This window comes from Heterodontus francisci, chromosome 2, assembly GCF_036365525.1.
Source record: "Heterodontus francisci isolate sHetFra1 chromosome 2, sHetFra1.hap1, whole genome shotgun sequence".
Taxonomy (NCBI): Eukaryota; Metazoa; Chordata; class Chondrichthyes; order Heterodontiformes; family Heterodontidae; genus Heterodontus; species Heterodontus francisci.
In genome coordinates, this window is record NC_090372.1 from 39,540,246 (window position 1) to 39,567,103 (window position 26,858).

The following is a 26,858-nucleotide window of genomic DNA, read 5'->3' on the forward strand; positions in this document are numbered from 1 at the left end:
CAATTGCTCAGTTTTGTGTTGATTCTGTTGAAAATATAATAAAACAAGTAATAGGAGTATAAAATAATTTATGTTTATATAGCGCCTTTAACATTAAAATAATAAAACTGCCTAAGATATTTCACAGGAACATTATAAAACAAAATAGGACACGAGTCAGATAAGGAGATATTAAGTCAGATGACCAAAGGCTTGGTCGAAAAGGTGGTGCCTTAAAGGAGGAAAGAGAGTTAGAGATGCAGTGAGGTGCAGGGAGGGAATTCAGAGCTTAAGGCCTCGGCATCTGAAGGCGCAGCCACCCAATGACGGAGTGATTACAATCAGGGATGTGCAAGAGGCGACAATTAGAAGATTGCAGATATCTTGAAGGGTTCTGGGGCTGGAGGAGATTATAGAGATCGGAAGGGGTGAGGCCAGAGAGGGATTTGAAAACAAGGCTGCGAATTTTAAAATCAAGATGTTGCTTGACCAGGAGCCAATGTAGGTCAGCGATCACAAAGGTGACAGGGGAACAGGACTTGGTGTGAGTTAAGACACGGGCAGCTGAGTTTTGGTGTGATCTCAAGTTTATGGAGGGTATAATGTGGGAGATCAGCCAGGAGTGCACTGGAATAGTCAAGTGCAGAGGTAACCATATTAGGCGGTTACGGTGGCAGAAATAGGAGGTCTTAGCGATTGCGCAATTATGATGTAGGAAGCTCATCTTGGGGGTCAAATGTGACACAAGGTTGCGAATAGACTAACTTAATCTCAAACTGTTACCAGGGAGAAGGATGGACTCAGTAGCGATGGGAACAGAGTTCAGAGAGGGAACCAAAAATAATGGATTCAGTCTTCCCAATATTTAACTGGAGGAAATTTCTACTCTTCCATTCTGGAGGACAGATATGTAATCTGATAACTTAGAGAGAGTGGAGAAGGGAGAAGTGTTTTTTTTAATTCATTCATGGGAAGTGGGCGTCACTGGCAATGCCAGCATTTATTGCCCATCCCTCATTGCCCTCGAGGTGGTGATAGTGAGCTGCCTTCTTGAACAGCTGCAGTCCATGTGGGGTAGGTACACCCACAGTGCTGTTAGGAAGGGAGTTCCAGGATTTTGACCCAGCGACAGTGAAGGAACAGCGATATAGTTCCAAGTCAGGATGTTGTGTGACTTGGACGGGAACTTGCAGGTGGTGATGTTCCCATGAATCTGCTGCTCTTGTCCTTCAAAGGGGTAGAAGTCGCGGGTTTGGACGGTGCTGTCTAAGGAGCCTTGGTGCATTGCTGCAGTGCATCTTGTAGATGGTACACACTGCTGCCACTGTGCGTCGGTGGTGGAGGGAGTGAATGTTTATAGATGGGGTGCCAATCAAGCGGGCTGCTTTGTCCTGTATGTGTCGAGCTTCTTGAGTGTTATTGGAGCTGCTCCCATCCAGGAAAGTGGAGAGTATTCCATCACACTCCTGATTTGTGCCTTGTAGATGGTGGACAGGCTTTGGGGAGTCAGGAAGGGAGTTACTTGCTGCAGGATTCCTACCCTCTGACCTGCTCTTGTAGCCATGGTATTTATATGGCTACTCCAGTTCAGTTTCTGGTCAATGGTAGCCCCTAGGATGTTGATAGTGGGGGATTAAGTGATGGTAATGCCATTGAATGTTAAGGGGAGATGGTTAGATTCTCTCTTGTTGGAGATGGTCATTGCCCGGCACTTGTGTGGCACCAATGTTACTTGCCAATTATCAGCCCAAGCCTGGATATTATCCAGGTCTTGCTGCATTTCTACATGGCCTGCTTCAGTATTTGAGGAGTCTCGAATGGTGCTGAACATTGTTCGCTGATGATTGCACATCCCCACTTCTGACCTTATGTTTGAAGGAAGGTCATTGATGAAGCAGCTAAAGATGGTTGGGCCGAGGACACTACCTTGAGGAACTCCTGCAGTGATAGCCTGGAGCTCAGACGATTGATCTTCAACAAACACAACCATCTTCCTTTGTGCTAGGTATGACTCGACCCAGCAGAGAGTTTTCCCCCTGATTCCCATTGACTCTAGTTTTGCTAGGGCTCCTTGATGCCATACTCGGTCAAATGCTGCCTTAATGTCAAGGGCAGTCACTCTCACCTCACCTCGAGTTCAGCTCTTTTGTCCATGTTTGAACCAAGGCTGTAATGAGGTCAGGAGCTGAGTGGCCCTGGCAGAACCCAAACTGAGCATCACTGAGCAGGTTATTGCTAAGCAAGTGCTGCTTGATGGCACGGTTGATGACACCTTCCATCACTTTGCTGATGATTGAGAGTAGACTGATGGGGCAGTAATTGGCTGGGTTGGACTTGCCCTGCTTTTTGTGTACAGGACATACCTGGGCAATTTTCCACATTGCCGGGTAGATGCCAGAGTTGCAGCTATAGTGGAACAGCTTGGCTAGGGGTGCGGCAAGTTCTGGAGCACAGGTCTTCAGTACTATTGCCAGAATATTGTCAGGACCCATAGCCTTTACAGTATCCTGTGCCTTCAGTCGTTTCTTGATATCACGCGGAGTGAATCGAATTGGCTGAAGTCTGGCATCTGTGATGCTGGGGACTTCAGTAGAGGGCCGAGATGGATCATCAACTCAGCACTTCTGGCTGAAGATTGTTGCAAATGCTTCAGCCTTATCTTTCGCACTGATGTGCTGGGCTCCCCCATCATGGAGGATGGGGATATTTGTGGAGCCACCTCCTCCTGTTAGTTGTTTAATTGTTCACCACCATTCTCGGCTGGATGTGGCAGGACTGCAGAGCTTAGATCTGATCCGTTGGTTATGGGATCGCTTGCTCTGTTTATTGCATGCTGCTTATGTAGTTTGGCATGTAAGTAGTCCTGAGTTGTAGCTTCATCAGGTTGACAACTCATATTGAGATATGCCTGGTGCTGCTCCTGGCATGCCCTCCTGCACTCTTCATTGAACCAGGGTTGGTATCCTGGCTTGATGGTAATGGTAGAGTGGGGGATATGCCGGGCCATGAGGTTACAGATTGTGGTTTGAGTGCAATTCTGCTGCTACAGATGGCCCACAGCACCTCATGGATACCCAGTTTTGCATTGCTAGATCTGTTTAAAATCTATCCCATTTAGCACGGTGATAGTGCCACACAACACAATGGAGGGTATCCTCAATGTGAAGGCGGGACTTTGTCTCCACAAAGACTGTGCAGTGGTCACTCCTGCCAATACTGTCATGGACAGAAGCATCTGCAGTAGGCAGGTAGGTGAGAATGAGGTCAAGTATGTTTCTCCCCCTTGTTGGTTCTCTCACCACCTGCCGCAGACCCAGTCTAGCATCTGTGTCCTTTAGGACTCGTCCAGCTTGGTCAGTAGTGGTGCTACCGAGCCACTCGGTGATGGACATTGAAGTCCTCCACCCAGAGTATATTTTGTGCCCTTGCCACCCTCAGTGCTTCCTCCAAGTGCTGTTCAACATGGAGGTGTACTGACTCATCAGCTGAGGGAGGGTGGTAGGTTGTAATCAGTAGGAGGTTACCTTGCCCATGTTTAACCTGATGCCATGAGACTTCATGGGGTCCAGATTCGATGTTGAGCACTCCCAGGGCAACTTCCTCCCTTCTGTATAACTGTGCCGCCACCTCTGCGGGATCTGTCCTGCCGGTGGGACAGGACATACCCGGGGATAGTGATGGCAGTGTCTGGGACATTGTCAGGTATGATTCCGTGAGTATGACTATGTCCGGCTGTTGCTCTCCCAACTTTGGCACAAGCCCCCAGATGTTAGGAAGGAGGACTTTGCAGGGTCAACAGGGCTTTTTTTTTTTTTTTAATTTGTTCATGGGATGTGGGCGTCACTGGCCAGGCCAGCATTTATTGCCCATCCCTAATTGCCCTTGAGAAGGTGGTGGCGGGTGGTCTGTCCAGTTTCATTCCTTTTTGTGTTGACTTTGTCACGGTTACGTACAACTGAGTGGCTTGCTAGGCCATTTCAGAGGGCAAGTAAGAATTAACCACATTGCTGTGTGTCTGGAGTCACATGTAGGCTAGACCAGGTAAGGACATTAATGAACCAGGTGGGTTTTTACAACAATCGACAATGGTTTCATGGCCATCATTAGACGAGCTTTTAATTCCAGATTTATTAATTAAATTCAAATTCCACCTTCTGCTGTGGTGGGATTTGAACCCATGTCTCCAGATCAATACCCTGGGTTACTAGTCCAGTGATAATACCACTACGCCACTGTCTCCCCCTAGTTAGAGCTAGGTGTAGTCAGCATACACATTAAAACTAACATTGTGCTTTCAGATGACGTCACCGAGATGTATTCGAGAAATAGTAGGTGACCAAAAATAGATCCTTGGGGGATATCAGAGATAACAGTGCAGATGCAGGAAGAGAAGTCATTGCAGGTCATTCTCTGGCTCCAGCTAGACAACAGTGGAGAGGCACTGGGAGGAGGATGGTGTGGTCAACCATGTCAAAGGCTGCAAATAGGTCAAGACAAACAAGGAGAGAAAATTTACATTTGTCACAGTGACATAGGATATCATTTGCGACCATAAGAGTTGTTTCAGCATTGTGATGGGGCAGAAACTAATTGGAGGGATTCAAACATGGAGTTCTGGGAAAGATTGGAATGAGTTTGGGAGTCGACAACATGTTCAAGGACATTGGGGACGAAAGGGAGATTGGAGACACAATGGTAGTTTGCAAGGGCAGTGGAGTCACGGGTTGTTTTTTTTGAGAGGGGTGATGATAGTAAGTTTAAAAGGAGAGAGGGACAAAATCTGAGGAGAAAGAACCATTAACAATATCAGCTAACATGGGGACCAGGAGGGGACTTTGGATGGTCAGCAGTTTAGTGAGAATAGGATCGAGGGAGCAGAAGATTGGGCTCATGGGCAAGATGGAAGGGAGGGAGGCGGCAGAGGCTGCTGATCGGATAGTCTTGATCTTAGTGACAAACAAGTCCATGAGCTCTTGGCACTTATTGTTGGAGGTGAGGGTGGAGGGGACAGGGGAGAGGGGTTTAAGAAAATGGTTTACAGTAAAGAAAAGGAGCCAGTCATTAGCTTTGCATTCCAGGATGATCCTGGAGTAGCAAACAGTTTCAGCAGATGACAGCAACACCCAATAGTATTTTAAGTGGTCCAGCCAGATCTGGCAGTGGATGGCTAAACCAGTTGTCCCTCATATCCTTTTAAGTCCGCATCCCATGGACTTAGAGGTGCAGATGAGGTCCATACCAGCGGAACGGCCAGGATGAGAGAGAGTAATGGTTTTACTGGGGACCAGAACATCAAAGATGGAGGTGAGGGTGCAGTTGTGCAAATACACTTAATAGAAAGATATTGAAGGGTGAACAGATGAACAGAGGTTGGAGGAATTGAAACACATATTTCCACAGAAGTGTAACAGCAGGTAGCTGAAACCATATAATGGCTAATAGAATTAGATTTTTCCTAAATAGGTCCATACAGAACAAGAGCAAGGAAGTAATAAAGAATTTATACAAAACATAAGTTGGGCCAAAATTAGAATACTGCGTGCAGCTTTGGGAACCTCAAAAGGACATTAAAGCTATAGAAAAGATAGATTCAACAAGAAGATGCCAATAATGGGAAACGGTTGTTGAAAGACAAGATGCTGGAACTATTTTCAATAGAGTCAAGAAGGCTGACAGGAGGTTTAATTGAGATTGTTAATATGAAGAGTGTTGATAGAGAATAGGAAAAAAATATATTTACATTGTTTTGAAGGTCATTAATTTAAAATCATTACAAAAAAGAAACATTGCTGAAATTACACAAAGGGCTGTTGGAGTTTGGAATATTTTGCTGCATATTTTGTTGAGGCAGAAGCCACTGCATCTTTTAAGGGACAAATTGAACAAACATTTGAAGCAGATGATGATACAGGGAAACGGTGGGGGGGGGTGCTGGTGGTGGGGGAAGGGCAGGATGAAGAAATTAGATCAGGGATTAGTTTTCTATTACTCCAGCAAAGAGCCATTATAGACATAATGGGTCAAATGGCCTGCTTCCATGAGTTATCTGTACTCATGGACTGTTCTGTTTACATATCAAAAAGTAGGGCCAGCCAATGTGAAGGGATCACTGCAAGATGTCAATAAAGCAGGGAAGTCATACTACTCACATCAAGTACTGTAGATCCGTAATACATTCGTAATGCCTTGTGTACATAACTGAGTTTCACAGCCTTGAATTAAGAATTTTAAACTTCCAGACACAAATATGGTACATTATACACAAAGTTCACTGTACACCTTGTAAGTAGTCATATTTTTGTCATCTCTCAAATGTTCAGCTGGAAGCTTCTAGTCAGTGGTGGAATCCAAATTATACACTGACGCTATGAAACTATACCAGTATATTCAGCCTCCGCTGAATCTAGTACACCTACTCAGCATCTATGCTCCAACACTCTGCTCCCCACCTGAAGTTAAAGACCAGTTTTACGAGGAACTCCATAATATCATTAGTAGCATCCCCAACACCGAACACCTGTTCCTGCTGGGGGACTTTAATGCCAGGGTTGGGGCTGACCATGACTCATGGCCCTCCTGCCTTGGGCGCTATGGCATTGGAAGGATGAATGAGAATGGACAGAGACTGCTTGAGTTGTATACCTATCACAACCTCTGCATCACCAACTTGTTCTTTCATACTAAACCTTGTCACCAGGTTTCTCGGAGACACCCAAGATCACGTCGTTGGCACCAGCTGGACCTCATCGTCACAAGGCAAGCATCCTGAAACTGTGCTCAAATCTCACGCAGCTTCTACAGTGCGGACTGCGACACCGACCACTCCCTGGTGTGCAGCAAGGTTAGCCTCAAACCAAAGAAGCTGCATCACTCCAAGCAGAAGGGCCGCCCGCGCATCTATACTAGCAGAATTTCTTATCCATAGCTTCGGTTGTGGGTAAAATGTTGGAAAAGGTTATAAGAGATAGGATGTATAATCATCTTGAAAAGAATAAGTTCATTAGAGATAGTCAGCACGGTTTTGTGAAGGGTAGGTCGTGCCTCACAAACCTTATTGGGTTTTTTGAGAAGGTGACCAAACAGGTGGATGAGGGTAAAGCCGTGGATGTGGTGTATATGGATTTCAGTAAGGCGTTTGATAAGGTTCCCCACGGTAGGCTATTGCAGAAAATACGGAAGTATGGGGTTGAAGGTGATTTAGAGCTTTGGATCAGAAATTGGCTAGCTGAAAGAAGACAGAGGGTGGTGGTTGATGGCAAATGTTCATCCTGGAGTTTAGTTACTAGTGGTGTACCGCAAGGATCTGTTTTGAGGCATTTTTATAAATGACCTGGATGAGGGTGTAGAAGGGGGGGTTAGTAAATTTGCGGATGACACGAAGGTCGGTGGAGTTGTGGATAGTGCCGAAGGATGTTGTAGGTTACAGAGGGACATAGATAGGCTGCAGAGCTGGGCTGAGAGATGGCAAATGGAGTTTAATGCGGAAAAGTGTGAGGTGATTCACTTTGGAAGGAGTAACAGGAATGCAGAGTACTGGGCTAATGGGAAGATTCTTGGTAGTGTAGATGAGCAGAGAGATCTTGGTGTCCAGGTACATAAATCCCTGAAAGTTGCCACCCAGGTTAATAGGGCTGTTAAGAAGGCATATGGTGTGTTAGCTTTTATTAGTAGGGGGATCGAGTTTCGGAGCCACGAGGTCATGCTGCAGCTATACAAAACTCTGGTGCGGCCGCACCTGGAGTATTGCGTGCAGTTCTGGTCACCGCATTATAGGAAGGATGTGGAAGCTTTGGAAAGGGTGCAGAGGAGATTTACTAGGATGTTGCCTGGTATGGAGGGAAGGTCTTACGAGGAAAAGCTGAGGGACTTGAGGTTGTTTTCGTTAGAGAGAAGGAGGAGGAGAGGTGACTTAATAGAGACATATAAGATAATCAGTGGGTTAGATAGGGTGGATAGTGAGAGTCTTTTTCCTCAGATGGTGATGGCAAACACGAGGGGACATAGCTTTAAGTTGAGGGGTGATAGATATAGGACAGATGTTAGAGGTAGTTTCTTTACTCAGAGAGTAGTAGGGGCGTGGAACGCCCTGCCTGCAACAGCAGTAGACTCGCCAACTTTAAGGGCATTTAAGTGGTCAATGGATAGACATATGGATGAAAATGGAATAGTGTAGGTCAGATGGTTTCACAGGTCGGTGCAACATCGAGGGCCGAAGGGCCTGTACTATGCTGTAATGTTCTATGTTATATAAGTTTCTAAATTCACTTGAAAAAGCCCTTCAAAACACTCCCACAGGGGATGCAGAGACCAAGTGGGCCCAAATCAGAGACGCCATCTATGACTCAGCAATGACCACCGATGGCAAACGTGTGAAGCGGAACGCAGACTGGTTTCAATCTCACATTGAATAGCTGGAACCTGTCATAGACGCTAAGCGCATTGCAGTGCTGAACTACAAGAAAGCCCCCAGCGAGTTAACATCCATAGCACTTAAAACAGCCAGAAGCGCTGTACAAAGAACAGCCAGGCGCTGCGCAAATGACTACTGCAACACCTATGCAGTCATATTCAGCTGGCCTCGGACACCGGAAATATCAGAGGAATGTATGATGACGTTAAGAGAGCTTTTGGGCCAACCATCAAGAAGATTGCCCCCCTCAAATCTAAATCAGAGGACACAATCACTGACCAACGCAAGCAATTGGACCACTGGGTGGAACACTACCTAGAACTGGACTCCAGGGAAAATGTTGTCACTGAGACCGCCCTCAATGCAGCCCAGTCTCTGCCAGTCATGGATGAGCTGGACGTACAGACAACAAAATCAGAACTCAGTGATGCCACTGATTCTCTAGCCAGCGAAAAAGCTCTTGGGAAGCTCGGCATTACCCCTGAAATCATCAAGAGTGCCAAGCCTGTTATACTTTCAGCACTGTACGAACTGCTTTGCTTGTGCTGGGACGAGGGAGCAGTACCACAGGACATGCGCAATGCCAATATCATCACCCTCTATAAGAACAAGGGCGACCGCGGTGACTGCAACAACTACCGAGGAATCTCCCTGCCTAGCATAGTGGGGAAAGTCTTGGCTCGAGTCGCTTTAAACAGGCTCCAGAAGCTGGCTGAGCGTGTCTACCCTGAGGCACAGTGTGACTTTCGAGCAGAGAGATCCACCATTGACATGCTGTTCTCCCTTCGCCAGCTACAGGAGAAATGCCGTGAACAACAGATGCCCCTCCACATTGCTTTCATTGATCTCACCAAAGCCTTTGACCTCGTCAGCAAACGTGGTCTCTTCAGACTACTAGAAAAAATTGGATGCCCACCAAAGCTACTAAGTATCATCACCTCATTCCATGACAATATGAAAGGCACAATTCAGCACAGCGGCACCTCATCAGACCCCTTTCCTATCCTGAGTGGCATGAAACAGGGCTGTGTTCTCGCACCTACACTGTTTGGGATCTTCTTCTCCCTGCTGCTGTCACATGCGTTCAAGTCTTGAGAAGAAGGAATTTTCCTCCACACAAGATCAGGTGGCAGGTTGTTCAACCTTGCCCGTCTAAGAGCGAAGTCCAAAGTACGGAAAGTCCTCATCAGGGAACTCCTCTTTGCTGATGATGCTGCATTAACATTTCACACTGAAGAGTGTCTGCAGAGACTCATCAACAGGATTGCGGCTGCCTGCAATGAATTTGGCCTAACCATCAGCCTCAAGAAAACGAACATCATGGGACAGGACGTCAGAAATGCCCCATCCATAAATATTGGCAACCACACTCTGGAAGTGGTTCAAGAGTTCACCTACCTGAGCTCAACTATCACCAGTAACCTGTCTCTCGATGCAGAAATCAACAAGCGCGTGGGGAAGGCTTCCAATGCTATGTCCAGACTGGCCAAGAGAGTGTGGGAAAATGGCGCACTGACACGGAACACAAAAGTCCAAGTGTATCAAGCCTGTGTCCTCGGTACCTTGCTCTACGGCAGCGTGGCCTGGACAACGTACGTCAGCCAAGAGCAACGTCTCAATTCATTCCATCTTCGCTGCCTCCGGAGAATCCTTGGCATCAGGTGGCAGGACTGTATCTCCAACACAGAAGTCCTCGAGGCGGCCAACATCCCCAGCATATACACCCTACTAAGCCAGCGGCGCCTGAGATGGCTTGGCCATGTGAGCCGATTGGAAGATGGCAGGATCCCCAAGGACACATTGTACAGCGAGCTCATCACTGGTTTCAGACCCACCGGCTGTCCCTTCCGCTTTAAAGACGTCGGCAAACGCGACATGAAGTCCTGTGACATTGATCACAAGTCGTGGGAGTCAGTTGCCAGCGATCGCCAGAACTGGCGGGCAACCATAAAGGCAGGGCTAAAGCGTGGCGAGTCGCAGAGACTTTGCAGTTGGCAGGAAAAAAGACAGAAGCACAAGGAGAGAGCCAACTGTGTAACAGCCCCGACAACCAATTTTATCTGCAGCACCTGTGGAAGAGTCTGTCTCTCTAGAATTGGCCTTTGTAGCCACTCCAGGCGCGGCTTCACAAACCACTGACCACCTCCAGGCGCTTACCCATTGTCTCTCAAGACAAGGAGGCCAAAGAAGAAGTCTCTTGCTCCATCAAATAGCATAATAATACACCAAAATGTGTAGTCACATTTCTCTAGAGTTAACAGATTATCTCATTAATCCAAAAGAGCCTTTACAATTTTACTTTAATGAACCTTGCTAAATCAGAATGAGGTTTAGTTCCACCATATCATTTCATCCCATTTCAAATAGGCTGCGTTTGCTGACAACGCAGCCACTAGGTGGCGCTGCACTGCCACATGCACAAATGCAGCCTGTTCAACTAAAACGTCAGTCAGCGACGTTCAAGCAGCTGCCAGGACTAAAGATGGCGCTGCTCAAATAATCACACAAAGGCAACATAAACACATGGCAGCACACACTGGCCGGAGAGATCGGCTGGCTGGGGAATGGCCGGAGACAGCGGGAAAGCAGGAGGGGGGGGGGGGGGGGGTTGGTTGATGGGGAATGGCCGGAGAGGGCGGGTGGGGGGGGTGGACAGTGGAAAATGGCCGGAGAGAGCAGGAGGGGAGCGCACCCGCCGCCACCAAGGTCTTTGGCCGCTGTCTTGCCGCTCCCCCCCACACCGCTGTCTCCCCGCCTCCCCCCAACACCCCACTGTCTCCCCGCTTCTCCCCCACACCCCATTCTCTCCCCCACACCCCGCTCTCTCCCCGCTTGCTCTCTCTCTCCCGCGTTATGCAATGACGTCATCTGGGCATGCGTGTACCAGTCCTGGCAATTTAGGTGAAGACGTCATCCGCACATGCGCCAAACGGTCTTGGCAATGTCGAACGCAGCGCAGGCGCAGAGAGGAGGAGCCCGTTTGCGCATGTGCGCAGGTTGGCGCAGGCGGATGACGCCCCCACCGGCTGCGTTGTCAAGAATCAGTTTGTTTCAAATATTTAAGAACAAATCCCTCAACTGAACATAATCTTGTACAAACCAGAGTTCAATAAGAAGCAAAAGAGCACTGAAGACACAAGCATGACCACAACTCCCTTTCCACTCTAAACCTCCCTAGTGATTAAGAATTAACTATCATACCACCATTTAATTCTACTTTTAAGGTTCAGATTAATTCTAGGTCAATATATTGACAAACCTTAAAATGCCTTGTTGATACTACAGCATGACTACACTCACGATTTTTTAAATAGGGAGGGGCAGAACTTCTTTTCAAGTCATTTTCTTTCCTACATTCATGATCTCATAGAAACTAGAAAATAGGAGCAGGAGTAGGCCCTTCGAGCCTGCTCCGCCAATCATTATGATCATGGCTGATTATCCAACTCAGTAATCTGTTCCCGCTTTCCCCCCATACCCTTTGAACCCTTTCACCCCAAGAGCAACATCTAACTCATTCTTGAAAACATATAATGTTTTGCTTTGTGTGATAGCGAGTTCCACAGACTCACCACTCTCTGGGTGAAGAAATTTCTCCTCATCTCAGTCCTGAAAGGTTTACCCCATATCCTTAGATTACGACCCCTGGTTCTGGACTCCCCCACAATTGGGAACATCCTTCCTCCATCTACCCGGTCAAGTCCTGTTAGAATTTTATAGGTTTCTATGAGATTCCCCCTTCACTCTTCTGAACTCCAGCGAATATAATCCTAACCAACTCAATCTCTCTTCATCCATCAGTCCCGCCGTCCCAGGATTCAGTCTGGTAAACCTTCGTTGCACTTGCTCTATAGCAAGAGCATCCTTTCTCAGATGAGGAGACCAAAACTGCACACAATATTCCAGGTGTGACCTCACCAAGGCCCTGTATAATTGCAGCAAGACATCCCTACTTCTGTACTCGCTATGAAGGCCAATATACCATTTGCCTTTCTTACTGCCTGTTGCACCCGCCTGCTGGCCTTCAGCGACAGGTGTACGAGAACGCCCAGGTCTCGTTGCATATTCCCTCTCTCGGTTTATAGCCAGATAATAATCTGCCTTCCTATTTTTGCTACCAAAATGGATAACCTCACATTTATCCACATTATCCTCCATCTGCCATGCATTTGCCCACTCACTCAACTTGAAAAATCACCCTGAAGCCTCTCTGCATCCTCCTCACAATTCACCCTCCCACCCAGTTTTGAGTCATCTGCAAATTTGGAGATACTACATTTAGTTCCCTCATGAATAGCTGGGGTCCGAGTACCGATCCCTGCGGTACTCCACTAGTCACTGCCTGCCATTTGGAAAAAGACCCATGTATTCCTACTCTTAGTTTCCTGTCCGCCAACCAATTTTCTATCCATCGCAATCCACCATCTCCCATGCACTTTATTTTACATGCTAATCTCTTATGTGGGACTTTGTCGAAAGCCTTCTGAAAGTCTAAATAAGCCACATCCACTGCTACCCCTCATCATCTCTATTAGTTACATCCTCGAAGAATTCTCATTGAATTCCAGTAGATTTGTCAAGCATGATTTCCCTTTCGTAAATCCGTGCTGACTCTGTCCGATTCTACCACTGTTCTCCAAATGCTCGGCTATAAAATCTTTGATAATGGACTCTAGAATTTTCCCCACTACCAGCGTCAGGCTGACTGGTCTATAATTCCCTGCTTTCTCTCTACCTCCCTTTTTAAATAGTGGGGTTGCAATAGCTACCCTCCAATCTGTAGGAACTGTTCCAGAGTCTATAGAATCTTGGAAGATGACCACCAATGCATCCACTATTTTTAGGGCCACTTCCTTAACTACTCTGGGATGCATACCATCAGGCCCTGGGGATTTATCGGCCTTCAATCCCATCAATTTCCCCAACACCATTTCTCTACTAATACTGATTTCCTTCAGTTCCTCTTTCTCACTAAACCGTGTTCTCCAACATTTCTGGTATGATATTTGTGTCCTCCTTTGTGAAGACAGAACCAAAGTAGGCATTTAGTTGGTCAGCCATTTCTTCATTCCCCATAATAAATTCCCCTGTTTCTGACCCTAAGGGACCTACACTTGTCTTCACCAATCTTTTTCCTTGACATACCTATAGAAACTTTTACAGTCAGTTTTTATGTTCCCCGCAAGGTTACTCTTGTACTCTATTTTCCCCTTCTTAATCAATCCCTTGGTCCTCCTTTGCTGAATTCTAAACTGCTCCCAATCTATTCTTTTTTCTGGCGAATTTGTATGCCTCTTCCTCGGTTCTAATGCTATCTCTAATTTCCCTTGTAAGCCATGGTTTGGCTACCTTTCCCGTTTTACTTTTGCACCAGACAGGGATAAACAATTGTTGCAGTTCATCCATGCGCTCTTTAAATGTTTGCCATTGCCTATCCACCGTCATCCCTTTAAGTAACGTTTCCCAATCCATCATAGCCAACTCGTGCCTCATACCTTCATTGTTTCCTTTATTAAGATTCAGGACCCTAGTCTCAGAATCAACTATGGCACTCTCCATCTTGAAGAAGAATTCTATCATATTATGGTCGCTCATCCCCAAGGGGTCTCGCACAACACAATTAGTCTTCGCTCATTACACAATACCCAGTCTAGGATGGCCTGTTCTCTAGTTGGTTCCTCAATGCACTGGTCCAGAAAACCATCCCGTATACAATACACGAATTCCTCCTCTACGGTATTGTGACTAATTTGATTTGCCCAATCTATATGCAGATTAAACTCACCCATAATTACAGATGCTCCTTTGTCGCATACGTCTCTAATTTCCTGTTTAATGCCATTCCCAACATCACCACTACAGTCTGGGGTCTATATACAACCCCCACTAATGCTTTTTGCCCCTTACTGTTTCTCAGCTCTACCCCTACAGATTCCACATCGTCAGAGCTAATATCTTTCCTCACTATTGCGTTAATTTCCTCTTTAACCAGCAATGCAACTCCACCGCCTTTTATTTTTTGTCTGTCCTTCCTAAATATTGAATACCCTTGGATGTTCATTTCGCATCCCTGGTCACCCTGCAGCCAAGTCTCCGTAATCCTGACTATATCATACCTGTTTACATCTATTTGCGCGAATAATTCATCCACTTTATTGCAAATGCTCCGCAAGTTAAGGCACAAAGCCTTAAAGCTTGTCTTTTTAACATTATTTGTCCCCTTCCCACTATTCTTCACTGTGGCCCTGTTTGATTCTAACCCCTTGATTTCTCTGCCTATCACTTTTCTTATTCCCCTTACTATCTTTTGTTCTCGTCTTTGATTCCCCCCTCCTCTGACTCCTTGCAAAGGTTCCCATCCCCCTGCCATTTTAGTTTAAACCCTCCCCAATCACTCTAGCAAATACTCCTCCTCGGACATCAGTCTCGGTCCTGCCCAGGTGTAACCCATCCCGTTTGTAATGGTCCCACCTCCCCCAGAACCGGTCCCAATATCCCAGGAAGCTAAAACCCTCCGCCTCACACCATCTGTTCAGCCACGTATTCATCCAATATATCCTGCTATTTCTACTCTGACTAGCACGTGGCACTGGTAGTAATCCTGAGATCACTATCTTTGAGGTCCTACTTCCTAACTCCCTATATTCTGCTTTTAGGACCTCATCCTTTTTGTTTTTACCTACGTCGTTTGCACCAATGTGTACCACGACCACTGGCTGTTCACCCTCCCCCTTCAGAATGTCCTGTAACCGCTCCAAGACATCCTTGACCCTAGCACCAGGGAGGCAACATACCATCCTGGAGTCTCGTTTGCAGCCACAGAAACAACTATCTATTCCCCTTCCTATTGAATCCCCTATAGCTATTGCATTCCCACACTTTTCACTCTTCCCCTGTGCAGCAGAGCCAACCATGGTGCAACAAATTGGGCTGTTGCTGCTGCTGCTTTCCCCCGAGAGGCCATTCTCCCAACAGTATCCAAAGCAGTATATCTGTTTTGCAGGGGAATAGCTACAGGAGATTCCTGCACGGCCTGCCTAGTCGTCACCCATTCCCTTCCTGCCTGTAGTGTCTGAACTTGCGGTGTGACCACCTCTCTATACCTGCTATCTGCATAACTCTCCGCCTCGCAGATGCTCCACAGTGTCCCCAGCTGCCGCTCCAGCTCTGAAACCCGGGCTTCCAGGAGCTGCAGCTGGAGACACTTCCTGCACACATGCTGGTCCCGGGCACTGGAATTGTTCCCAGCTTCCCACATAGAGCATGAGGAGCACACCACGGCTTCAAGCTCTCCTGCCATAACTTAACCCTTTAAATAAATCTTTTGGAAGATGCCCTTCTTCCCTGGTCCTCATTACTACAGAATTCCCTAAAAAAACACTACTTACTATACATGAAAATAAACTGTAGACCTTTCTTAAATTAGTTACTAAGCCAGCTATTTACAGCTATTCCCTAACAGCAGTTACTCACCAACCAATCACCTTGCAGCTTTCCTGTGATGTCACTGTTGACTTTTTTTTCGATTTGTTGGCTCCGCTCACTGTGTTCTCCCCACAGGTCCGCTCTGCTCCCGGAAGGTAAGAGGTCGTCCTAGGTCAGATGTAATGACTGCTCAGGCAAGCTACTCAAAGCTCTCTGCCAATGGTACTCTGAAGGTGGTCACTGAATACGCAGGAGCAACCCACAGACAGTCTTGCTATTAATTATTTGCTCAACATCACTTTTTTTCCCCTTCACCCCAAAGGCACTGCTTCCTGGTTTGGTTGCATTTCCATAAAGCCATTTGGACACTGACAGCTTGCACAACTAGATATTTCTCATGTATAAGCCTCAACCATAAGCATCAACAGGATATTTAGCTACAGTAAGCATCACCGTCCAATGCTCACTTCACCTGATGTGCACTCTAGCAGGCACCAATAAATGACCATCAGGAGTGGGAAATCTGTCTAATTTTACCTTTCCTAGCTAGAGGAAGGGAAGTTAATGTAATTGGCGTACCATCACCATTAGCTAACTCAGTACCTATATCTTTCCAGTCTGCATGGCTCAGCTAGTAAATGCCTTAACCAGTTGAACCAAAAGAGAAACCAACAGCATGTGTGAATAGAAAATAGCACTACATGTTTCGATAACAAAAGCAAAATACTGCAGATGCTGGAAATCTGAAATAAAAACGAAGTGCTGGAAATACTCAGCAGATCAGGCAGCATCTGTGGAGAGAGAAACAGAGTTAACGTTTCAGGTCTGTGACTGTTGATCTGCTCAGAGTGCTCTGATGAAAGCCTGCTTTCGTCATTCAATAAGTTCATGGCTGAACTGATGGCTCCACATTTCCACCTCCCCCCAATAACCTTCCACCCCCTTGCTTATCACGAATCTATCTACCTCTGCTTTAAAAATATTCAAAGACTCTGCTTCCAGTACTGTACACAGGACTCCAAATGTGGTCTCACCAATGCTCTGTATAGCTGAAGCATAACATCCCTACTTTTGTATTGAATTTCCCTTGCGATAAACGATAACATTCTATTAGCTTTCCTAATTACGTGCTGTACCTTTTGCGATTCATGCACAGGGACACCCAGATCCCTCTGCATCTCAGAGCTCTGCAATCTCTCACCATTTAGATAATATGCTTCTTTTTTGTTCTTCCTGCCAAAATGGACAATTTCCCATTTTCCCACATTACACTCCATTTGCCAGGTCTTTGCCCACTCACTTAATCTATCTATATCCTTTTGTAGCCTCCTTATGTCCTCTTCACAAGTTACATTTCTACCTGTCTTTGTGTCATCAGCAAATTTAGCAACCATACCTTCAGTCCCTTCATCCAAGTCATTTATATAAATTGTAAAAAGTTGAGGCCCCAGCTCAGATCCCTGTGGCACACTACTCAATACATCTTGCCAACCAGAAAATGATCCATTTATGCCTACTCTGTTTCCTGTTAGCTAGCCAATCTTCTATCCATGCCAATATGTTACCCACTGCACCACGAGCTTTTATTTTCTGCAATAACCTTTGATGTGGCACCTTATCAAATGCCTTCTGGATATCTAAGTACAATACATCCACCGGTTTCCCTTTATCCACAGCACATGTAACTCCCTCAAAGAACTCCAATAAATTGGTTAAATATGATTTCCCTTTCACAAAACCATGTTGACTCTGTCTGATTACCTTGAATGTTTCTAAATGCCCTGTTATAAACATCTTTAATAATAGCTTCAAACATTTTCCCCAAAGACAGATGTTAAGCTAATTGGCCTGTAGTTTCCTGCTTTCCGTCTCCCTCCCTTTTTGAATAAAGGATTTATATTTGCAATTTTCCAATCTAACAGAACCTTCCCCGAATCTAGGGAAGTTTGGAAAATTATAACTAACGCATCAACTCTCTCACTCACCACTTCGTTTAACACCCTAGGATGAACTCCATCAGGACCCAGGGACTTGTCAGCCTGCAGCTCCATCAATTTGTTCAGTACCACTTCCCTGATTATAATTTTCTTGAGTTCCTCCCTCCCATTTCTTGGTTTACAGCCAATTCTGGGATGTTACTTGTATCCTCTATAATGAAGACTGATGCAAAATACTTGTCCAATTCATCTGCCATCTCCTCATTATCCATCATTAATTCCCCAGACTCACTTTCTATAGGACCAGCACTCACTTTGTTAACTCTTTTTTAAATGTGTATAGAAACTCTTATTATCTGTCTTTATATTTCTAGCTAGCTTTCTCTCGTACTCTAATTTTATCTTCCTTATCAATCTTTTAGTCATTCTTTGCTGTTTTTATATGCTGTCCGATGTTCTGACCTGCCTCCCATCTTTGCACAATTTTATGCTTTTTCTTTAAGTTTGATACTATCTTTAACTGTTCTAGTTAACCACAGATGGTGGGTTCCACCCTTGGAATTTTTCTTTCTCGTTGAAATGTATCTATTCTGCATATTCTGAAATATCCCCTTAAATGTCACTGCCACTGCATCTCTATTGACCTATCCTTTAAACTAATTTGCCAGTTCACTTTAGCTAGCTCTGCTTTCATGCCCTCATAATTGCCCTTATTTAATTTTAAAATACTAGTCTTGGACCTACTCTTCCCTCCCTCAAACTGAATGTAAAATTCAATCATATTATGATTGCTGCTACCTTGAGGCACCTTAACTATGAGATCATTAATTAATCCTATCTCATTGCACAATTCCAGGTCCAGTATCGTCTGCTCTCTGGTTGGCTCCAGAACATATTGTTCCAAGAAATTATCCCGAAAACATTCCATGTACACCTCATTAACAGAACTGATTAATTAGTTTTGTGCATATTAAAACAAACTCCAGAACCATTTTCCATTCATACCTGCCACACTAATTCTGCCCAACATATTACCTATAATTCCAACTACAGGCAATCATTGAAAAATGCATTCACCAACTCAAAACTGGCAATTACAAAAGCCAAAGTGAAAAGTGAGCAAAATTAGTGATTAAACTTTTGAGGTGCAGCAGCCAAAAGGCAATCCTTTGATAGATCAAGATTTTCCTCAGTTAAAAACAAAATTAAGGAATTAAACATGTTCTAATATATGTGAGCATTCAAGGTATAATCAGAATGCTATCCAATTTGATTTAATGCTGATTCATCTGAGGTATACTGCCAGGAGCTGGATGCTGGACAAAAAAAAAAGTGCTCTCTGTGGCACTTCAGTGTTGACCATCAAAAGGTATCATAGACAGAACTGTGTATTAGTACAAAACAGGGCAGTGTTTCTGGTGTCTATGAACAGTAAGCAAACATGTGGACCTATTCTATGAAAATATTGCTAATCACATCACTGACCCAACAGCAAAAGTGCTATGAATGGATTCCTGTGGACAATAAACTTAAGTAATTACAACTTTCCTTCAACATTTCTATGGCTTGAGACACTTCTGTTTTAGGTGGACATTTTTAATGTTTGAATGTTTTTTTTTGAAAGAGGTCCACATTACAATCTGCTTCTGGAGGGGAAAATAGCAGCCACCAACTTAGTTGACAGGCTACACTAGTATACGATATGCATTTGTGAATAAGCAAAGGACATTCATCACAACACTGAGGTACAATAGTTCCGTGGTTCGCAATCCAGACACCTGGAGTAACAATCCAAAAAACAAGAGTTTAACTCTCACCATTGTTAAACTGTTAATTGTGTGTCAATGGTTTGATTATATGCAGGTGAAGGGCCGTTAATTGGGGTCTTAGTTGAGCACTTATAAGCAGACACTCACCAAGACTGGTGAGGAGCTACATGTTTGTATTCCTTTTACTCTACACAATAAATGTGAAACTAAGTAAATATAAGCTTTAGCATTATCCTTCTGTAACAAGCTTTCTGGAATTTAACATGGTAGCAGAAAATGGTTGCCTGAAGCTGAAGATTGGAAAATAGGATTTTTTTTTTTTTTTTTTTGGATAGAAAACGAAAATCTCAAGGGCTATTGTGGAAAATATAGCAGAAACAAATGTAAATTGCCAGGGTAAAATTATCCTCTAATGTTCTCGGAGTCTTAACTATATGAACAGTTGAAGAATGAAGTGGATCTGTGGACATGAGTTCTATCCAAACCAAAGAGGAAACAAGGTATAGCTTTGGCATTGTCACTTTCTATCAAAACTAAAATAAGTGACATGTTTTCTGAAGTACATGTTCATCAGTTGGATACTGAAGGGTTGGATCTTGCACCAGAATTCTTGGATGACTTTTACAAGAATACCTAGGAAGCATAGCTGGATTTTGATAGGTTTCAGAAAACAGATAGTTATTCAATGGAGGAATATATCATGGACTTCAAAAGACTGTATAGAAATTTGAGGAAATTCAATTTGGAGATCCATGGTTCAGTGCCAGCTTTTGAATTGCTATATTGTACTAGGATGTTGCATATAGACAGGCTCCTGGTTCTAACTAGGGTTTAGTTCTTGGACAAAAGCTCCCTGTTGGGCCAAATGTCTGTGGCCTTAAATATTCCTGGGGAAAACAAACAGTCATTTCCTGCAGTCCTAGTAGAACAAGCAGGGCACTCTGTGGTGACAAAAGAAATGGTGGGCTCAATGTTTACAAGATTTAGAAATAACCCAGATACTGGAAGCAGGCATAGTACAATGGAAGAGTTAAAGACAGGAAGAATGAGGATAAAAACACTATTAGCAGGTATTAATATTACTGTGGAAGACAGAATTAGAAAAGCAATCATAGGTGAATAAATCTCAAGAATGCCCAAGCAACAGTTCATGGGTGCTTCAGAAGTGACTCAAAGTATCATTATGCAATGAACTGCCCTAAGCAGAGGGTCAGAGTCTTTGAAATAGCACACTATGCAGAGAATTCTGAGGCAGAAGGTGGTACTGATGGATCTGAACAAATTGTACTAGTCACATGGAGTTTTAGTCCTGTGATAAATGTGTTAGTTGCGGATTCGTTCAACTGTGCTGTACTGGCTAGTGCTTGTACATCGACAGTATGTGGAATGGATTGAATCCAGATAACCATGTAACCACTCAGTAATAAAGATAGATGCAAGGTTAAAGAATATAAAAGTACTACCAGCTTTAGGTTTGGTGATGACAACTCAGTGAAGTCACTGAAGAGAGTAGTAATCCCATGTAAAATAGCTGGGGTAACCCACATTCAGTACTGATTTAGTCTCCAGTGAGATACCTTTACTGTTGAGTAAGCCTTCAATGAAAGACACAAATAAAACTTGATATGGAGCATAACAAAGCAATTGTTTTTGGGAAGCCAGTGAATGTGCAGTTTACCTTGTCAGGGCATTATTGTATTCCTTAAGAAAACCTGATATTTCTAGTCAGTGTTAAAGCAGTACTGATGGCATCAGGTGTTAAGAATCAGAGATAAAAGGCAAATTGTCTGAAAGCTACACAATTTGCTCACCTTTCTACTTTGAGATTAAAAACCCTACTAAAAGATGCAGCTGTGATTGATGAGTAAACGAGGACATTAGTTAAGTGTGAAATTTGTAAAAGATATGAGGACACCATCACGTCCTATTGTCAGCCTTCATTAGTACATTACTTTAATGAGGTAATTGCCATGGATTTAAAGGTGTGGAACTAAGACCAGAATATTTTCATTCTACATTTTATAGACCTAGCAACTAAATTTAGTCTTTCTACAATAATATTAAGGACTAAAGGGTGATTATAGACAAAATTACAGAGAAATGGATAGGGACTGGGCTTGGGGCACCAGCTAAGTTTCTGACTGATAATGAAGGGGAATTTGCCAATGACGAGTTCAGAGATAGTGTAGGAACAATGAACATAATAGTTATGAATACTGCAGCTGAAAGTCCTTTCAGCAATGGGCTTTGTGAAAGGAATCTCTCAATGGTCGATGAAATGTGACACAAAATCTTAGCTGACCAGCCAAACTGCAAGTTGACAACTGCATAGGCAGTTCATGCGAAGAATTCGCTTCAGATGACTGGAGGGTATAATCCCTATCAATTGGTATATGGGCGGAATCCCAAATTGCCTTCTGTACTGTGCGACAGTCCTCCAGAAGGTACTATTAGTTCCATTTTTTTTTTCCTACAAATTTGAATGCTTTACATGCAGGGAGATGGGGCTTTCACCAAGGCTGAGGCCTCTAAGAAAATTCAGAGCTCTGAGGCAGAATTTATTTGAGGAGATTTGGTGCATTATAAAAGAGGGTCACAAGGAATGGAAGGCCCTGATAAGGTAAATCAATCGTGATATGACTAGTTATCAAGCCTGGAAATCAAACTGTTAAGGTTCATTCCTCACTATTAATCTGGAGTTGATGACAAAATCTCAGAATCTGAGCAGTTGATAGGGAAAAGAGGCACCTTGTACTTCAGATACTTGTATTTTGTGATGAAGGTCCTGAGGCACAAAATATGGTAGATCGAGAGTTGGATAGTAATCATGATGCTTAAAGAGCTATCGCATCCAAAGGTCAACTGCCCCGAGTAGGTACTCGGGTGACATATATTTGAGGGGTCTAATAGATGGAGGGATGCAACAATTGTGGGACGTGCAGAAAAATCTACAGGAGAGTTTAAATATTGGTTAGATGTTCAGGATGATGGCCACGAAGCCAGAGCCATGGACTGGCAGAGTGGGGTGAAAGAGTGGAGGGTAAGAAAGCACAGTGCAAGTTTTGATAGTGGGTCTGGTAGTGACGCTTGCAGGAGGAAGTGATCATGTAATTGATAAAGAGCCTCCGATAATGTGCAAGGGAGATCTTCTAGCAGTAGTTCTGAAAAACATCAAAGTGCCAATACAGGCTGTAGTTTGAACAGATTCCACAATGAAATAAAGGCTAGAGGGCAGTCTCGGAAAACTAGAAGTCCTCATGATTGTGACATCTTAGTGGCTGCCAATAAACTTGAGGATAAATTTGTAAGACAAGCAAAACATAAGGAATTCGTGTTGGAGAGAGTTTGGAGTTTATTCTGAGGTACGGGATAGGGGACAGCCAGCCTCGTCACATAGATGGATTTGCATGGAAAAAGTCCTTCCCTATGGAACTTAAGCTAAAGCAAGGTTAGTTGCAGGAGGTTTTGAAGAGCAACTGGGTGATACTGATGTTAGAGTGGACTCTCCCACAGCTGGAAAAGTAATCCTGAAAATCATTTTGGCTCTTTTGGCCACATTTGAGTGTAGATCCATTGACATAAACCACATTTCTGCAAGCTGATATACCTCTCTGAAAAGTATCTGAAACCACCTAAAGAGGAAACCGATGCAGAAGGAAAATATGGAAACTGAACAAATCTATAGCCTTAATGATGCTTCCAGGGTGTGGTATTTCTTGAGATCCATTTTGTTGAAAATTGGTTGTGCTCAACTAAAAGCAGATCCTCCAATGTTTTACTAGTATCATAAAGGGAAACTTTCAGGCATCTTCATGATGCACCTTGATGATTTTTTGTGTATTGGTACTCTGGATTTTGAGAAATATGTTGAGATTGGGAGTCAGACTTGTGGGGCCTTGAAATATATTGGTTTAGATATTAAGCAGACTAAGTCTGGAATAACTTTAAATCGACAATCTTATTTACAATGTTTTACTCCCATCCCGGTTAATCATGTTGGGTCATCACAGAAAGATGATCTATCTAAAGCAGAGACTGAGCAATTGTGAAGCCTGGTGGGTCAATTAAACTAGTTAGGCTCTCAGACTAGGCCTGATGCTAGATATGATGTGGTTAACTCCAGCACGAGGATGAAACATCCAAAAGTTAAATATTTTAAGGGCAAATAAAAAGTTTAAAACTAAATCTGGAGAAATGTGTGTACTGAAGTTCCCATCCTTGAGTGACCCAAAGAACATGAAGCCAATATTATTTAGTGATGCTTCACATGTTAATCTTGCTGATGGGTATTCAAGTGCAGCTGGCTTCATAATATTTCTGTCGGGTGAAAATGGGTTGTTAAAAGCACGTTAGTTGCAGAAACACTGGGTCTTGTGGCGGCAGTGGATATGGGGTTATATTTGTCAAATATTTTGGGTGAAATTCTGAATAAGGGACATACTGAAGATCGGATCCACATAACGTTCACAGGGTATATCATTCTTTGTGGGACAATGTACACTCTACAGAAAGTGTGTGAGAGAAAAGACTGTATTGATCTTGCTGGATTGAAACAAATGCTGCACAGAAAGGAAATCTCCAAACTTAAATGGATAGATGCAAATCATCAGCTAACCAATTCTACTGACATTTTTTTCTGAAACAAAGAAATTGTTAAGGGAGTGAGAAGGGGCATCTCAATGTAATACTTTGTACCCAATATGGAATTTATTTCATTTTGAAATGTTTGAGCATGTTGATCCAAGTTTCTTTGTAAAAGGAAGGAGGGAATCTGTTAATTGTGTGTCAGTGGTTTGCTATGCAGGTGAAGGGTGTTAACTGGGGTCTTAGTTGAGCACTTATAAGCAGACACCTACTGAGACAGGTGAAGGGTTTGACTGAGGTGCTACATATTTTTAATCCTTTTTACTCTGCACAATAAATGTGAAAGTAAATATAGGCTCCAGCATTATCCTTCTGTAACAAGCTTTCTGGAATTTAACAACCATGGAAGTTTGAGATTTTGCATTCACTTTTTTAATAAAAAAAAACTAGAAATGGCAGAAAAAAGTGACCAGGAAAAAAAACAATCCAATACTTGAGGCAATTCAAGACTAAGTATATAAGCAAATGTCAAAGTGCCCACTCAAACCATCAGCAGCCAAAATCTACTCGGATGCATTTAACAGGATATACAGCAACCGAATCCTTTGAAGAGAATAACAGGTTTAGTTCAGCATGAGACCACTGGTAATCCCATCTCCTGCACTGATCTCTCTCACAGCTGCAATGAAATGTCAAACACTCATGACCCCACCAGAGTTCCCAGTACCACCTACTTTGCTTGGCACTCACATTGCATCACATTAGCCAAGATTCTTTTCTCTATATCTTAAGTTCCTAACATATTCCTAAAACTGAAGCTCCACAGTTAGAAACAATGCTTGAGAAAGATAACCCCAGACTACTACTACAAATACAGCCAAGAAGTAGGACCAGTGGACATAAATACAAGAAATGTAAAGAAAATTAAATAGGAAAAACTGGACTCCAAGGGTGCAAATATATGGAATAAACCATGAAAGGCAATAGCGAAACCACTGGGTTTATTCAAAATACAAGTACATGGGAGGTAAGTATTTTAGAGTATAGGTTTTGGTGTGCTGAATTGCTTTTTCAAAATGGAATTTGTCCAAACAAAAATAGGGAAATAAACGTCTGTCAACAGATTGAAAATTGTAAACAAATTCCTGGTGGACATATATTTTTCTCCTTTAACCCCCAATGGCTCAGCAAATTCAATTAATGAGTAGATCAGGAAGATCCCAGATTTGGGGTCTCTTCTACATTGTTTCCTGACAGTAGCCAGGGTGGCAATAAGATATCAGGGACATGGCAACAGGCACTTATTATAGTTTATGATTTAGACCAAGTCAACATAATTTTTATCAAAGGGAAGTAGTGTTTGACAAATTAGAGGATTTTTTTGAGCGTGTAACTGACTAGGTGGATAAGGGTGAGTGTGGATGCAGTCTATTTGGATTTTCGTAAGGTATACGATAAGGTGCCACAGTTAGGGCTCATGGGACAGAGGGCAATATATTAGCATAGATTGAAAACAGTAAGAACAAATGGGTTATTTTAAAGTTGGTGGGTTATAAATGGTGGAGTGCTGCAAGGATCAGTGATTGGGCCTCAGCTATTTGCATTCTATATCAATGACTGAGATAACGGGCCAAGTGTGATGGATCCAAGGTTGCTAGATGGTGAGATAAGGAGGACACAAAGAGGCTGCAAAGGGATATAGACTGCTTCAGGGACTGGGCAAAAATGTGGCAAATGTGGTATAATGGAGGGAAATGTAAAATTATTTGCTTTAGTAGGAAGATTAGAAAGACTAAAATGGTATTCAGAAGGATTTGTTCACATAAAATTCACAGGTAGGTACAGCATGCAATTAGAAAGCAAATGGTATGTTGGCCTTTATTACAAGGGGGTTCGAGTATAAGAGCAAGAAAATCTAAGTTTTGGTGAGACCACACCTGGAGTACTGTGTACAGTTTTGGTCTCCTTTTCCAAGAAAGGATATATTTGCCTTAGATGGGGTGCGATGAATTTTCATTTGGCTGAATTCCTGCAATGAGAGGGCTGTGCTATTAAGAGATAGAGTAGAATGGGCTTGTATTCTCTGGAGTTTAAAAGAATAAGAGGCAGTCTCATTGAAACTTATAAAATTTTTAGATGGCTTGACAAGGTAAGTTTGAGAGGCTGTTTTCCCCTGACTGGAGAGTCTAGAACTTAGGGTCACAGTCTCAGAATAATGGATTGACCAGTTAGGGTTGAGATGAAGAAAAAATTCTTCACTAGGAGGATTTGTGAATCTTTGGAATTGTCTACCGCAGAGGGCTGTAGATATTCAGTTGATGAGTATATTCAAGACAGATGGATAAATTAGTTAAGTGATTAGAGGATGAGCATCAGGCCAGCTAGGATCTTACTATATGGTCTACTTTTCCTTTTTTTTTTTTGTTGTAACACATTTCATAAGTCTCAGTGTGGATAAAGAGTATAAAATGGGGTGAAGGTTCCCATTCCCAATCATTCCCGATTGTGCCCCTGCTAGAAGTCTGTGGGTATAGCTATCAAGCAAGGCCGGGTTCAATCTATGATGACCCATGCTGTTCAACACTCTCCAAGATCATACATGAATAGTGACATGGTACCAGAGAGTGCCCTCTGCAGCCTTGGAATCAAGGAAGAGCAAAATTAATGGATTCCACCATTCAAGAGAGAATGGAAAGGTTTTAAAAACAATAGAATGCCTTGCAACCTCCAATTTCTGAGCAATTCACAATTACC

At 43.5% G+C, this 26,858-nt stretch overlaps 1 protein-coding gene across 1 annotated transcript in view; it reads right to left on the reverse strand.

The window, feature by feature from the left end:
* The window catches only part of LOC137383825 (lysine-specific histone demethylase 2), a 207,112-nt gene that overhangs the window by 140,351 nt on the left and 39,903 nt on the right, over positions 1-26,858 (reverse strand).